A 15,348-nucleotide genomic window follows, 5' to 3' on the forward strand; every position below is an offset into this window, starting at 1 on the left:
GCTAATTATTTGCAAAGGCCCTTTTCCAATCCCCATGTTGAAAAAAAAAATATGCATTTACTTATTTGGGACCAAATATGTTATTTTAATTAATTCAGAACATAACACTTGACTCTTGTCCATTGAGATTTAATGTCTTTGGATTGAATCCACACTTGCTTTCTGTATTACAAAAACATTTCCGAAGAGACTGTGGGAACAACTGTGATTTTCCCATTGTCACACTGTCTAATAGTGATAGTTTAAAATTATTGCTTCTCCAGCTTGACTAAAGACATTAGTCAAACCAAGTGAAAATGACATTTCCTTAAGATGCTGAATCTGCCTCCAACTCAGTTTCCCTATATTTATACTCCAATTATCCTTGACTAAAATTCCAGTTACATGTATTTCATTTGGGGAAGAAAATGGACCTGATGTTTCAGAACTTCACAATACTCTTCTGTAATGTGACACTGAGACTCTCATCTTAGGTTCACTTTATTTGGAAATCTATTTTCCTTTATTTTCCCATATACAATATTAAATTTTAAGATGAAAAATAAAATGCCTACTTAATATGAAGTGGTCAGGGTCACCCAGACTTCTTCCTTCTCAGGTCATTCCTCTAGGGGTTTAAAGCAAACATCTCCCCTAGTGGCAAAACACTTGTTAGGTGCCTTTTCCTGTTTCATGAAGCTGTACACATAGCTATAAGTCCTAGTATTCTAAATAAGAATCTCATTTTTCAGTTTAAAAGTTGGCAATATTCTCAAAAACCCGTGGTTCAAAGGACCTCCCATGGTTCAAATAATATAAATAGCTTTTCAATCTTCACAGTATGTAAGAGAATAAGATCCTAATTCTTTAAATTCTCAGTGCCATCAGTATCTCTAGATGCATCACCTTGAAATAAGTACATTTTTACAACATCTCTGTGGATAAGTATCCATTGTGCATGGGAAAATGTATGTTTCAAAGCATCAAATTATAAAATCAAGAATCAGAGGTGGTGTGCTTATAAGGGGCTAATGCCCAGTTAAATTATGACTGTGTGTTTTATAGATCATATTTCAGATTATGAAGTCCATTATCATTCTTGTTTTGAACATGTATATGTTTATATTTATAACATTAATCCAAATTTATTTTGTGGTCTTATAACCTGAATTCTTTGTCTTGTGGCAGATATAACTACATGCCCTAAGATCTGTAAAGTTTTTCTTCTCCCAGACTAATAGTTTTTTTCCTAAAGTAAAAGGAGATATAAATAAATAAATAATACATTACATTGCTTTTACATTAGTCTTCTTGAACAACTATAACAAAGTACTATAGATTGGGTAGCTTAATCAACAGACATTTTTTATCACAGTTCTGGAAGCTGGGAAGTCCAAGATCAAGGTGCCAGTCAGTTTGGTTTCTGGTGAAGCCCTCTTCCTGTCTTGAGAAGATGTATACCTGGCAAATAGATAGATAGATAGATACATACATACATACATACATACATACATACATACATAGACACATAGATAAACAATCTTGTATCTCTTCTTGTGAGGTGATTAATCCCATCATGAAGCATCAACCCTGGAGACCTCATTGATAGTTAGGGCTTCAGTATATGAATTGGAGAACACAATTCAATTTATAGCAACACCAATATCTCTAATATTAGTGCAAGCCATGTCAGTAATTTGTTAATGATGCAGTCCTGCTGGGAATATTCTTTCATGATCACTTGTTCATTCTTATATCGATTCATAAAATTCTAACAGTTAATGATGTTTGGGGTGTTACTACCATCAGATCTCATTTACCATAAGATCCCATTTAATTTGTGCCATCAGTCTCTTAACACAGAGTGATTGATATAAGCAATCAAAAGATTATATCAAAGGTAAGGGACAGGCACACCATAGAATCAACTCTCATTCTCATCTGAAGACTGAGTCTATGCCTGTCCCTGGAGTTTCCTGGAGTTTCGTGTACCTGAAATCTTCATTTTTTTTGTAAATAATTAAATAGTTGTCATTTTTTCATTCATTTATACAGAAAATACATTTTAATGTAGTTATATTTTAAATACAGTCTAATACTGCAAACTGTTGAGTACTGGGAATAAATAAAAATGAAAAGACAAACCCTTGCCCTCAATGGAGTCATGACGTCTCAGGTGGCAAGTTCATAGACAGACAGTTAAGATGCAGTAAGCCTTTTATATCCATATTTATAAGTGAATTCTAATCATTTTTACTAATTAATAGCTCTTCTAGAGTTTTCCTTTTAACTTATATGTGCTTCTATTTTGAAGTTTGAAGTTTTTCCTTTATGTCACAATAGGTGGACAAAAGAAAATAACATTAGTATATTACTAGATGATAGAGTCCCATGTATTTTGTATTTTTCCAATCCTGAGGAGATAAAATTGGCACTAGTGTAGCATGATAATGCTTCTAATGATGCGTCAAGAAAATCTTTCTTACTTGTATTAAATAATTGCGGGGAATGTTAAACTTAAATAAGGATTCTTGCTATTTAACTATTACAGAAAGCCAGGAAGACCCTGAATCAAAAGACCTATTATAAGATGTCATGTATGTACTTTATTTCTAAAACAGTTGACCAATTTGGCTCTTTGAGAAGCTATTCTGAGGCATTTTAGAAGATCCCAAATATTTTGACTTTAAAATTAACTCTTCTATGCTGTTTCAGAGTGACTGTTAGGATTTTCATTTTTTACTCCATCAGTTGCTATAGGATGGAGTGACATGTCCAAGAAACATTTCTGTGCTGAGATCCAGCCTTCTTGTTGGTTTCCTGAAAGACCTATGATGGTTTATAAAAAAAAAAAAGATATTATGTTAGCTAGCATCTCATTGGCATTTTTTTCATTAATTTCATTTATTCATTTGGTAAAAGATTGTGCCATACTAGCTTACCAGAGGTAAATGAATGAATAAGTCAATTCGAAAAACAAGCCAAGGATGTCACAGTGAGAATAGTGTGTATTTTTATGACACTATCAGCATGAGAAAACATCGAAGACAGTGAGATAAGGCAATTTAAAGTTGGAAGAATAAATATACTGTCAAAGATCATGCAAATAATAAAGAATTGAGCAGGACTCAAATTCTCATCTATCCTACCCCAAAATGAAGAGGTAAGCCAGAGAGAGGAAGGGAGGTGACCTGGGGGTCAAAGGACTTGGATGGTTCAAGTTTGCCTTGGAATCTCCCCATTTTCTTTATTTTCCCCCATGTTTATTCTCCATGGTGGTCTGTCTATATCTCATTTCACAACTAGTATGAAGAAATTTCTTCATATTTTTTAATGCTAGCGATCTAAGAATCACTTTTGATGATCCTTTAAAAATCCAAGTATAGAAAACCTTGGTAAAAATTAATGGAGCAGGTAAAATGTCTTGGTTCACGTAACAGGGTGATCTTTTTACTTGTTTATGCATTCTGCAAACATCGTGAATACAACCAGCAGAACACAGACACAGACACACACACACACACAGTTATGAATATGAATAGACATGCCTCCATATATGCATGTACATAATTTAGCTTTGGATAGATTGAATTGTTGAATATGTCAATATATTGGTGGGAGGGCTTTACTTACTTTGAAATAAAATACATGCTAAGTTATTAGGCTGAGTCTGAAAGATGTTTAGAGAAAACTAACAAGTGCATAAATTATCATCACATCCCCACTGCTGAGTGCAGCACCTGATGAATTTTAGAGTTTTAATAAATAAATAAATGAATAAAGGTGCTGAGCTGATATGCTCTAAGGCTGCTTAACTGACATTTCTTACTTGAATTCACAAAATCTTCTTAAAATACATAAGCGAAGGCTCCATTCCATTGACTCATTTATGTTTTTAACTGCCCAACTGATTGATGCTATGAAGTTACATAAGAATTTATGTAGAGGTAAAAGTGATCATTCGCTATTCACATATGAAAGACAGTATCTTTCTCTTCCTTCTCTCCATTTGTAAATGCTATTTCTGGAAACATGGTTTTGCTGATCTAAGATGGCTTACAGTTCTTTCCACTCCTCCTGCTGCAGCCAAAGTTTCAATTCCCATAACCATTCGTGACTCTGTTTGGAAGATTTCCACCCCAATTTTGAGAGCACTAGGCTGACTGCCATGGTTGATGGCTAGCACTCCAGAGCTCTGCCATGTCATATTTGAATGTGTGCTTTACAGCCTTGCTGGTGCCTGCTCTGTTTACAGTCATCCCTCAGCATACCCAGATGCTTGCTTAGGTATTATATGTCCTTTCTAGCACAAATACATTGACTGCAAAGCTTCTGTGTCAGAGCACATAATACTTATGGGCTAGAAGAGGGGATTTGTTATGAGTGGAAGTTGATCATTCTGGCTTGCCATGGAATGTTGAATTTGGTTTTGAAATGATCCAGATTTTCTTTTTTTAACCCAATGAGCTACACAGAATGTCTTTGGCAAGTCCTGCATTTTCAGCTATTGGTATGACAACACGCCTATGATATTTCTTCAAATATGGAATAAAGATAAAGAGTATATTGTGAATAATATTCAACCTTGGGAGGAAGATGGTAATAGGAGTGACTCTCAAGGGAGGGAATCAGATATTTGTATATCTGAATTGCTAGAAAGTTCTTTTAGAGAGTATATTTAGGCTTCTGCTTAGCTAGCACTTGCAGAATACCTTTCATTTCAGCTGCCAAAAAATAGGATTTCTGGGACCTTTGTAGGCTTACCAGTTTTGTCCCCCCTTTTACCTTTGTTTTATCACAGAATCATTGTGATCGAAAATCATTTAAAAGTATGATGCCAAATTTAGGCAAAACTCTCTTGGTTCAGGATTTCAGTTTGATCTATAAAGTGATATCTCACTAACATGAAACTATGGCCATCTCACCAGAGTAGGCAATATCTCTTATTCTAGTTTTGTGACATTTAATCAAATGATACCTAATTTTGTTTCTATGATGGGGATGAACTCAGTTGAAGTATCAGAATATTAGATTGTTTCTAAGAAAAATTTGTTGATACACATGACAGCAGATAGCTAATCAATTTGCCTCATCGCTAGTGAACTGCCTACCTCTATTAAAGAACTATAATTCATTCATAGTGTAGATTGGATTATCTTGATATTATATAGGATTCAGCCCAGATTGCATACATTGTCATAAAGTTTGCTATCTTAATTTCTTCAGGCAAAAATAGTAATAAATCAGACACAGTTGTATTTGAAATAATAAATGTGGCATTTATGACATTAAAATGCTTTGCCTTCCTAAGTAAGAATGTATTATAAGTGGCTAACTTTGCCGTCACTGTTTTTAGTTGTACTGCAGTATGGGCTTTATTTTATGTATGTATTATATATATTTAGTTTTATATGTATTATATATACATATATATAATTTTTATTTTCAAAGAATAGTGGACAATATTTTTAATTTTTTAGGTAAAAAGAGAAAGAAAATTCTATCAAATCGTGCCTTCATAAAATGTTACCATTGTGTATTTCAAGATGATACCTACAAATAGGTTAAACATAACTAATAAAAATAAAACTGGAAGTTCCCATTTTGGCTCAGTGGGTAAAAACCTGACATAGTGTCTGTGAGGATGCAAGCTTGATCCCTATCCTCGATCAGTGGATTAAGGATCTGATGTTGCCACAAACTGCAGCGTAGGTCACAGATACGGCTTGGAGCCAGTGTTGCTATGGCTGTGGCATAGGCCAGCAGCTGCAGCTCCAATCTGAACTTCCATATGCCACAGGTGTGGCCCTAAAAAGGAAAAAAAATATGTATATACTGGTGAAATAAGTTACTAGACAAATATTTTGACCTGTCAAGTTACTTTTTTTTAAAAGATCTATGAAATTAACTGCCTTATGGCTGAGAGTCTCTGGACATTGTATCAAGTAGTTAACAAAGCTAATTAGGATTGATTACCTATTTAAGGTCACCTTATAAATCCCAAAGTCATGTGCCTGCCAGTGGAGATTTCAGTCCAGAGGTTCATCAAGTGGTCTAATGCAGTAACAGGAATAATACAAAGATAAATGTGAACTATTGCCAAAAATGGTTTTTAGCAAAGATCTCAAAATAATAGTGACTTATATGAGATGGAATTATATTTTTTCTCCAACATTACAGTCCAGGATTAAGCAGTTGGTGCTGCTGTAGTGCGACTGCAACATGGAGGACCCAGTCCTTTCATCTCACCGTTGAGTCATCTTCAATGTGCAGTTTTAACTTAGTGATTCTGAGATTGCTGCTCTAACTAGGCACATCCATCTGCATTTCAGAGAACATTCAGGAAAGAAAAAGAATAGAAGTCCTGCTTCTTCCCCTAAAAGTCAGGATCTGGAAATTACACAGTTCACTTATGCTCAAATACCTTTGGCCATGTCTTAGTTATTTGTCCCTCCCTAGTGCAAGGGAGACTATGAAATGTAGTCTTTAGATGGTCAGCCAGGTGGCCAGCCATAATTCTGGCATTCTATTTGTAAAAAAAAAAAAAAAAAAATTAAGAGGAAGAATGGATATTGATGGGACAATAAAGCTTTCCACCCAATAGGCATAATTATTAATAATTATCATAATTTATTGTAGTCTAGATTAACCTTGAAAGATAGTGCTGGGTTTTCTATGTCTATGTTTAGACATCTGTCCAAAATGCTTTTAATTTGTTCCACTATACCTGGCTCATTCCTGCTTGGTCTTTGATATTTCTCTAAGGTAATATTTCCCTAAGAAACGTTCATTGACAGCTAGGTAATGATCCATGGTAATGGCTTAGGTAATCATCCACTATACTTCCTTAATAGCCTATATATGTGCTTTTTGTTGCAGTTAGAATAATGTATTTCAATTATTTCCCTCCTTATCTCTGATCTCCTATGCTCTAAGAACCTTTAGACAAGGACTGTTCTATGCTTTCTATTCCTAGACCAAGCCTGGTATATGATATGTACTCACTTTTTAAATGAGAAAATTGATGAATAAGTAAATGAGGTTAGTATCCAGATTATTCAGTTAAGTGGAGTGGAATCCCAGGCATGGGCCAAAGATTTTCAGCTTTAGAACCAAAGGCTGGTGTTATCTCATTAGTGAGCAGGTTTTGTTCTTGATACTTAGTAAAAGATGTGCCATAGCCTTCCCAGATGTTCAAATAAAATCAAAGGAAAAGATGGCATACTTCCAGGTGTGTAGTTGTGCCAGTCTTGCACTGCACACCTTAAGGAGATGCCCTTCACGGGGACTATAAACTTCACACTGAGAACCTGCAAAGACATTGGCATTGATCAAGTAAACAATTTTAACTTTTTTATATGAAAAACAAATTCTTGAAGAAGCATTTTTAAAATGTGGGATATTTCATTAAAAGTAATGATTTTTTAAATAAATTGAATAGACTTTAATTAGATTTTTTTAAAATACTATAAGGTAATCGATGTAACACTCTGAGGAATACCATGTCTCTAATAATTAGTGCCATTTATAACATTGCCTTGAAAAGCTGTTTAATATGTTTATTGTTCGTAGGCTATGTAGAAAAATATGTAGAGACATATGAAAGAAAAAAATATTTAATGTTATAATTTTGAAGTACAAAAAACTAGAGGTTTGTAGTAAGTTGAAATATAGTAGAAAAATTCTAATAATTATATATATGTATATCTAAAATACATATATACACCCAATTATAAATATATAGTTATATGCATGTATATTAACTCCTAGAAGGTGTTTTATTCACTTCATCTCATTTCACTAATCTAATCTAGTTTTTTTCCCAATTTTAGTTTTGAAATTTTTACTAGCATATCCATTAAATACATACACATATATATACAGATAAGAGAATATCATAATCTGTCTATGGCTAGATAGATTTAAATCCCTGAAAAAAAAGGAGTTCCCTTTGTGGCTCAGCAGTTAATGAACCCAACTAGGATCCATGACGATGTGGATCCAATCCCTGGCCTTGCTCAGTGGGTTAAGGATCCAGCGTTGCCATGAGCTGTGGTGTAGGTCACAGACGTGGCTTGGATCCCATGTTGCTGTGTCTGTGGTGTAGGCCAGCAGCTGTAGCTTGGATTCACCCCCTTATCTGGGAACCTCCATATGCTGCAGGCACGGACCTTAAAAAAAAAAAAAAAAAAAAGTCTCTGTTACCCTGGTATTGAACATTCTGTTTTTAAATAAATTCTTTTTAAACATTATCAAAGAAAAAGTGTATTTCTCAAAACAGGATCTTTGTCAACATTGTTTTTTAAATGGACAGATGTCAAATTGCTTATAAATTTGATTTTGTATTATTAGAATCACCAACTATAGAGCTTGACATATAGGTCCTTCAACACGTGGTAACTTTTATTTTTAGGTGCTGTATTTTTGAGATTAGTGAATATTAAAATTCAAACTTTACAAAACCAAAATGACGTTCTAGGACCATGCTGCCCAGTAGAACATTCCGTGAGGATAAAGGAGTTCTGTACACCCGACTCTGCAACTCAGTGACCACCAGTACACATCAGCACGGACCCCTGAAATGTGACTAATACAACTAAAGAATTTAATGCTTGATTTAATTCCATTTAAATTCTAAAATCAAGTAGCCATGGAAGACTAGCGGCTACCATTGGCTAATGCAGTTATAAACCATTCTGGAAAAGCTATCTTTAAAAGTTACCCATTTTAATATAGCACAAGAATTAAATACTTTGCATCTATGCTTAAAAGCATGACTGGAATTAGTTCAAATTTGTGCTTGGAAGTAGATTATGTGAATTATTAATTTTATAATCCATGATATTTATCAAAGAATAAAGACATTCTAAATGATTTTCTGTTTGATCTGAAATGCTATTCAAACTTAGGAATTCAATTTAAAAATTCTACCCACAGTTGCCATGATAAAATAATAGGAGGTACAGATGCATATTTTGAATGATTCATATCCCAATAATCTCTGATTCATACTGAAATTGATAATGTATTCAGCTCATATTTTTTTGAAATCTCACGTTTGGAAGTGGAAAAAGAAAATACTTTAGGATAAAACTTCAAGAAAACAATAGTGTATTGGTTTGTAAAATGCTAGAATGGAAGAACTTAGTCATTAATGGGGAAGAATGTTATTACAGTCACACTGCTTTTAAACTAGAGTCAAAGTGATTTGTCATTATAGAAATGTCTTACTTTAGGAAGTGTTAGAAATGTCAGACAGATTAGATTAAAATCAAAAGTATTAAATGATAAGCAGATAGCAGCTGGCATCAAATTCAGGTAGTGTGTCTCATTGCTTTCTCTGATAGAGGTAGAATCAGATGAAAAGCAAATGGCAAAATGTGCATTAGGTGCCTGGTTTACAGGAAAAAAAAAAAAAAAGCTGTCCGCAATCAGTTACAGTTGATTGCAACAAAAATTAGTTTCCAGGGATCAAAGGAAATGAACAGCTGACCAGGGCAACCAGAATGTCCCACAGTGTGTTAAATATTTATCATTGAGCCACTGTGCCCCAAACAATCTGAATCTTGGCATATTTCCACTAAAATATCTCATCAGTAATTAATTTGGCATGGCATTCTGCATCAGATCGGTAATTCGTATTAATCTATATTATATTGAACTTTTTTTTGCTGGGGGGCTCAATCTCTAACCCTTCAAAAACGTGATAAAACAGCCATTTTCTGTTTCGTTTCGAACTCAGGCCATGTATAAAAAAGAAGAAAGAGGAAAAAAGCATTGCAGTAGCCATGAAGGAGATAGCAAAGTTTATAGACTCAATTTATTTGAGGGTTTTCAAGGTGATGGCATTTTTTTTCCCTTACCCTGCTTGAGATTATGAGCACTGTAATATGAATATATCTCTAGACCAGTCTCAGAGGTTTAGTGAACTATTAAGGCAGATCCATGATACTCTTCCTTTTAATGAGACTCTCTCAATGTTTAACAGGTTATAAAGGGAGCTTCTGCAAAATATATCATTTTTGCATGAGCCATTTTCTTGATCTTTTGAAATTAACCCCTTTTCTATGTAAGAACAATATTATAAGCAGAAGAGGAAATGACCATGCTAGGTGATTCCTCCCACTACCCCGCCTTTCTCAGGTTTAACAAAATCTCACTGTAAGCATCATATGCTTTCCAGACTTTAGTTTCAAGGACTTTACTTTCAAGCATTATTATGTTTAATTCAATTATTTGAAGTTAAATTACTTTTTTGCCTAAATAAAAAGCATGCTTACCCAATTGTTCTTTCCTCTCTCTTGGTGACATTTCCTTTCAAATTTATCTTGGGAGGCTACTTTGAGTAAAGGGTGATTTAGACAAAGTAAAATAGTGGAGTTTCTTTCGTCTGTCTGTGCTTTTCTCCAAACCTAATTTTTGGGGAATTCTTTTTAAAAACAAACTTCATGTAGTCCCATTATATTGTCTTTTTAAACACATGAGGTTCAGCACCAATTGAAGATCAACACTTACATAATTGTCCTCTTCCTTGCCTCTTTCTAAATTGCCCCAGGTCCCATCTGCCTTCTTTGAATATCTAGCCATTATCTGTACGTACAATCCTTCTCCTTGCTTTCTCCTTCCATTTCTGTCTTCCTAGGTGGTACCCAGGTAGAGAGAAGCTGGGTGGAAGGTAGAGAAATATGAAAAATACCCCTGTAGCTACAATTATGCCTGTACAACAGTTCGGCTGTTGCATCTGGACTAGGCCCTGAACTAGGTGCTTAGCTTATTTCTATCTCCTTGATGTCCACAAGCAACTTTGGAGAATGTGTGTTCCTCTCCCCCGTTGTCTAGTTGCAGAAACAAGCTTAATTAGGGGAAGTTACTTGCTCAAGGCCATATAGCAATTAAGGAAGAAAATTCAAAATCACGTCTCGTACAGGTTTCATTTTACATATATGTATGTATTTCAAATGTTTGTATATGGTTTATAAATACATAATAAACACAATGAGAACATGAGTTATAATGCGATATATAAATATACATATTTATGGGTTTATAGATAAATATATGGTCTGTGGCATATACAAATGTTCACAGGTGTTTATAAGCACATATGTATATGTAGAATTATATTAATAACCTTGTCTGTCTTCATTCTGTATATGATGCAATGCCAGTGTATTCCCTAATAACTCCTCTAATTTAAAAAAAAAAATCATAGTTTCAAAACTTGGGGTGGCGTGCCATTATTTTTTGTCCTAATCTCCCTAAAAAAAAAGCAACAATAAAAACACTTGCTTTCTTGATCAGGAAACTCTTATTTTTTTCCAGCCAAACACTGGCCATTTCTCTCAGTGTCAGCCCCATTTCTGATGCTAGGTCAGCCCACAACAAAACTCTGTACCAGCTGTTGTCCCAACTCTGTCCCATTTCCATGCCTCTTCCTGCTCTTTCCACTACTCTCTCTGTCCCCTAATTACTGTGCCGTTTTGATCCATTTGGATCTGAATTCTGTTTCTTCCAAAGAGATAATTAATTTAATCAAATACACTGATAGATATGAACCTCCTCAAAATATTAGAAAATGACAGAAGCTAAGTCAACACCTACAGTGTAAAAAATCAAGAAGAGGGTCAGAGGCCACCTCACTTTTTCCATTTAAAAATATAATTTTAAAAAAGTCTGGATATTTGATGATAATTGAGATGGTTTTGGAAGTGCCTTTCATTTAGTAATGCATACAGAAGTACTCAGCCATTAAAAAAAGAATGAAATGATGCCATTTGCAACAACATGGGTGGACCTAAAAACTATCATACTAAGTGAAGTTAGACAGTGGAAGACAAACATCATGTTCTATATATGTGGAATCTAAAAAAAAAAAAGAATACAAAGGAACTTATTTGCAGAACAGAAAACAGAAACAGACTCACAGACTTTGAAAAAGTTATGGTTACCAAAGGGAACAGGTAGTGTGGTGGGTGTGAGGGATGGACTGAGGGTCTAGGATTGGCATATGCACACTGAGGTATATGGAATGATTGGTCAACGGGGGACCTGCTGTATAGCACTTGGAACTCTACCCAGTATTCTGTGGTAACCCATGTAGGAAAAGAATCTGAAAGAGACTGGATATGTGTAACTAAATCACTTTGCTCTACTGAAGAAATTGTCACAACCTTGTAAATCAACTACACTTCAATAAAACTTTAAAAAAAGTAACCTAGTGTGAAGGAGATATAAATGAAAGGAAACACGCTTAGCCACTAAGTGACTAGTATTGTGATGGGAGGATGGAGCTTCACTGTTGTTCTTTCTGCCTTGTACATGCATAAACTCTGTGATGATATTTCCCAAACCGCTTTAAAAATAAGTGCATAGTCTATTTTCTTTAATTCAGTGGAATCTGTTGTAAATCAGCATCCAGATTTTTCTTCCAACCCTTTCAATTAAACATTTTATTCCTTAAAGGAGGGGCAAATTTTGTCATAGTCCTTTATGAAGGTCCAAAAATCACATTAGAAAAACCCTAGAAATACTCTTGACCATCCTTTTAATATGTTAGGAACCTGGAAATGTTTGCTACCCTTCATGGTGATTTATCTGATAAACCTTTCTTCTGTGATTTTCATTTTTGACTTCCTTTTTTTTTTTCCATTGCTCCTATAAAAAAATGACAATAGCGGTGATGATAATGATAATACTTGTGTAACTGATAATTGTTACCATGGGCCAGACATTGTTCCGTGTAATGTATAAGACTTTGACTTTCTTTATACAACAAATCTATATATATATAATCTTACATTTATACAACAAATCCATGTTCCAGGTGAAGCCACTGTAGCATGGACAGGTAACTTGCCTTGGCCCCACTTTTCACCCATGATTGAGCTAGGATTTGAATCCAGGCTGTCAGCACTGAACCAAAGATCCTCCCCAAATACTTCCTCAAAAATACTGAGTCCATTTATTAACTTTCCAACCAATTTTTATAGAATCAAATTCCTCTACAAACAACAAAGCAGGCTCAACACCCCCCACTTGGGCTTTCCCACTTCCGAGCACCCACCTTCTTTACCTGGCTGCACCACCAGGTGCCCTGCTGGAGACAGACTTTCCCACATCTTTGGCAGCTGTTCACTGATGCTGTGGTGCCTGTGATCTTCACCTCCTGCAGGAGGCAGGTGGGCAGAGCAAAGCTCAAAGGCAAACTCGCTGATCTTGCACACATCAGCTGACTCCTTTGAATGGGCTGAGCCAGGAACAAGATCAGCCCTGAGATCTGAGCCAGTGCTGGAAAAGCCTGACAATGCAGGACCCCAGGAGCTGGGATTCTACTCTTAAGAAAGGATCTTAGTTATAGCCATATCCTGGAATATCCTGGCACTTGTCAGGACAGCTTTTATAACACTCCTAGTTCTGCATGCCTAGCTGCACTACACCTGAACTGCAATTAGTGTGGCCAGAGAAGTCAGTTAATTTGTTGAACAGCTGGTAGTCTCCTTTACTTTGTAACTAGATAACCCTCTAGGAGATTCTTTACTTTTCAACATATTAATAAATGCACCGCTCTGCCAAATATCAGCTCATTAGGTTACAAATGGAACTTAAACCAAGACCACAAATGATATGCAGGTTAATAAGCTATGTGCTGGGCAATTAAAGGCAAATGGGAGAGTTTGCAGTTGAGAAAACTACCGCAAGATTGTGTTCTGGGAAGCACACACCAAATGATGACCTGCCAACCACTGAAGCTTTTATAAGTGAAGCAAGATGTAAAGAATTAAGGGACAGATTTCAATCTAGCAAGGTGAAAACTTGCTTTTCTTCACTGAGAGGTCGATTTTTGTTCTTCTGATTAAATGTCATCAAGCCATTCATTCATTCTTTCTTTCTCTCTTTTTTTTTTTCTTTTTAGGTCCATACCTGCAGCATATGGAGGTTCCCAGGCTAGGGGTTGAATTGGAGCTACAGCTGCTAGGGTTATGCCAGAGCCACAGGAATGCCAGATCCGAGCTGCAACTGTGACCTACACCGCAATTCATGGCAACGCCAGATCCTTAGCCCACTGAGGGAGGCCAGGGATTGAACCTGCATCCTCATGAATACTGGTGGGATTCTCAACACTCTGAGCCACAATGAGAACTCCCAATTCATTTTTTTCAATAAGTGGATAATGCCTGGTATCTAAAATCCCCTGTGCTGGTGGTGAGAGTCTAGTATCTAAAAGCCCTTCCCTCAAAGACATTATAATATAAAAGAAAAGCAGGAAATGACTCTTATATGTACAAGCAATATACATAATATAAGAGTTTGGTAAAATATTTAAGAGCCGTGTCTTCGAGAGTTAAGACAAAGGTGGCACATTAGGGAAGTGGAGCTGTTCTCATTGAGCCAGTATATTTCCTTTTCACTTCAGTAAAGGAAAACATGGTACCAGTGACAAGGAAGGAACTGTCAGCTTTTGGAAAGGTAGGATGAGTTAAGGCTCACCCAAGTTTAATGCTCTGAAATGGTCATCAAATCTTAGTTAAGGATGAGTATTAATGAAGTCCTTATCCTAAAAACAATTGAGTTGCTGATTGTATTTTTTACCGCAGTAGTGGTTTCTATTCTCGAAGCCTGCTACTTAGTTTAGACAGACTGTTGGAAAGCAGATGAAAGACCATTTTCTTTGGACAATGGGTGTGAGTCTCATTGTCAAGAAACTGTTGGGGGGAAGAAAATCCATCAGCTGGATAATTTGGCTTTTCAACATCTGGTCCAACTCATTTGTTCTCTCCCCTCACACACACTGATTGACTGATTGTGGTGCCTTTAACGTAAAAGCCCCTGTGAGTCAGGTTTTCCCCTGTGAATTTCACTTACTGGTAATGTCAAGTACAAATCCTTACTAGACCACAGAGATGCACTGTGTAAACCCCCTTTAATCACCTAATTGTTTTGCCTGGGAGAAACAGCTCTAGGAGAAGAATAAAATTCCTTTAGTGATTAGGACAGTATCCTCAGGCTTTCCAGATGAAGCAGCATCAGAAAAACAAAGATTCTCAACTCATTCAGAGTCCCAGTTTATTATTGGATCTTAACACCCTTTATTTTATCTCCCTTTTTTTGCAAAAGAATCTTTATCTTTCTGAATTGAGTGTGATTAATTATAACACAATACATTAAGATAGCATTTTTTTCCCCTGAGTAAGCTATATTTCAGAGAGGCTTTGTGATATATAGATAAGCTTCCCTTGACATACAGAGTGATTTAGAGACACAGACAGCAGAGCTTCTCAGGAAAAATGCTCTCCATGGCTTAACTGTGAGCTTAACAAAATTTGTCAGAAGACGAAACTAAGGGTACCTTCAAACTCTCTATTTATTTGC

This window comes from Phacochoerus africanus, chromosome 3 (genome assembly GCF_016906955.1).
Source record: "Phacochoerus africanus isolate WHEZ1 chromosome 3, ROS_Pafr_v1, whole genome shotgun sequence".
Taxonomy (NCBI): domain Eukaryota; kingdom Metazoa; phylum Chordata; class Mammalia; order Artiodactyla; family Suidae; genus Phacochoerus; species Phacochoerus africanus.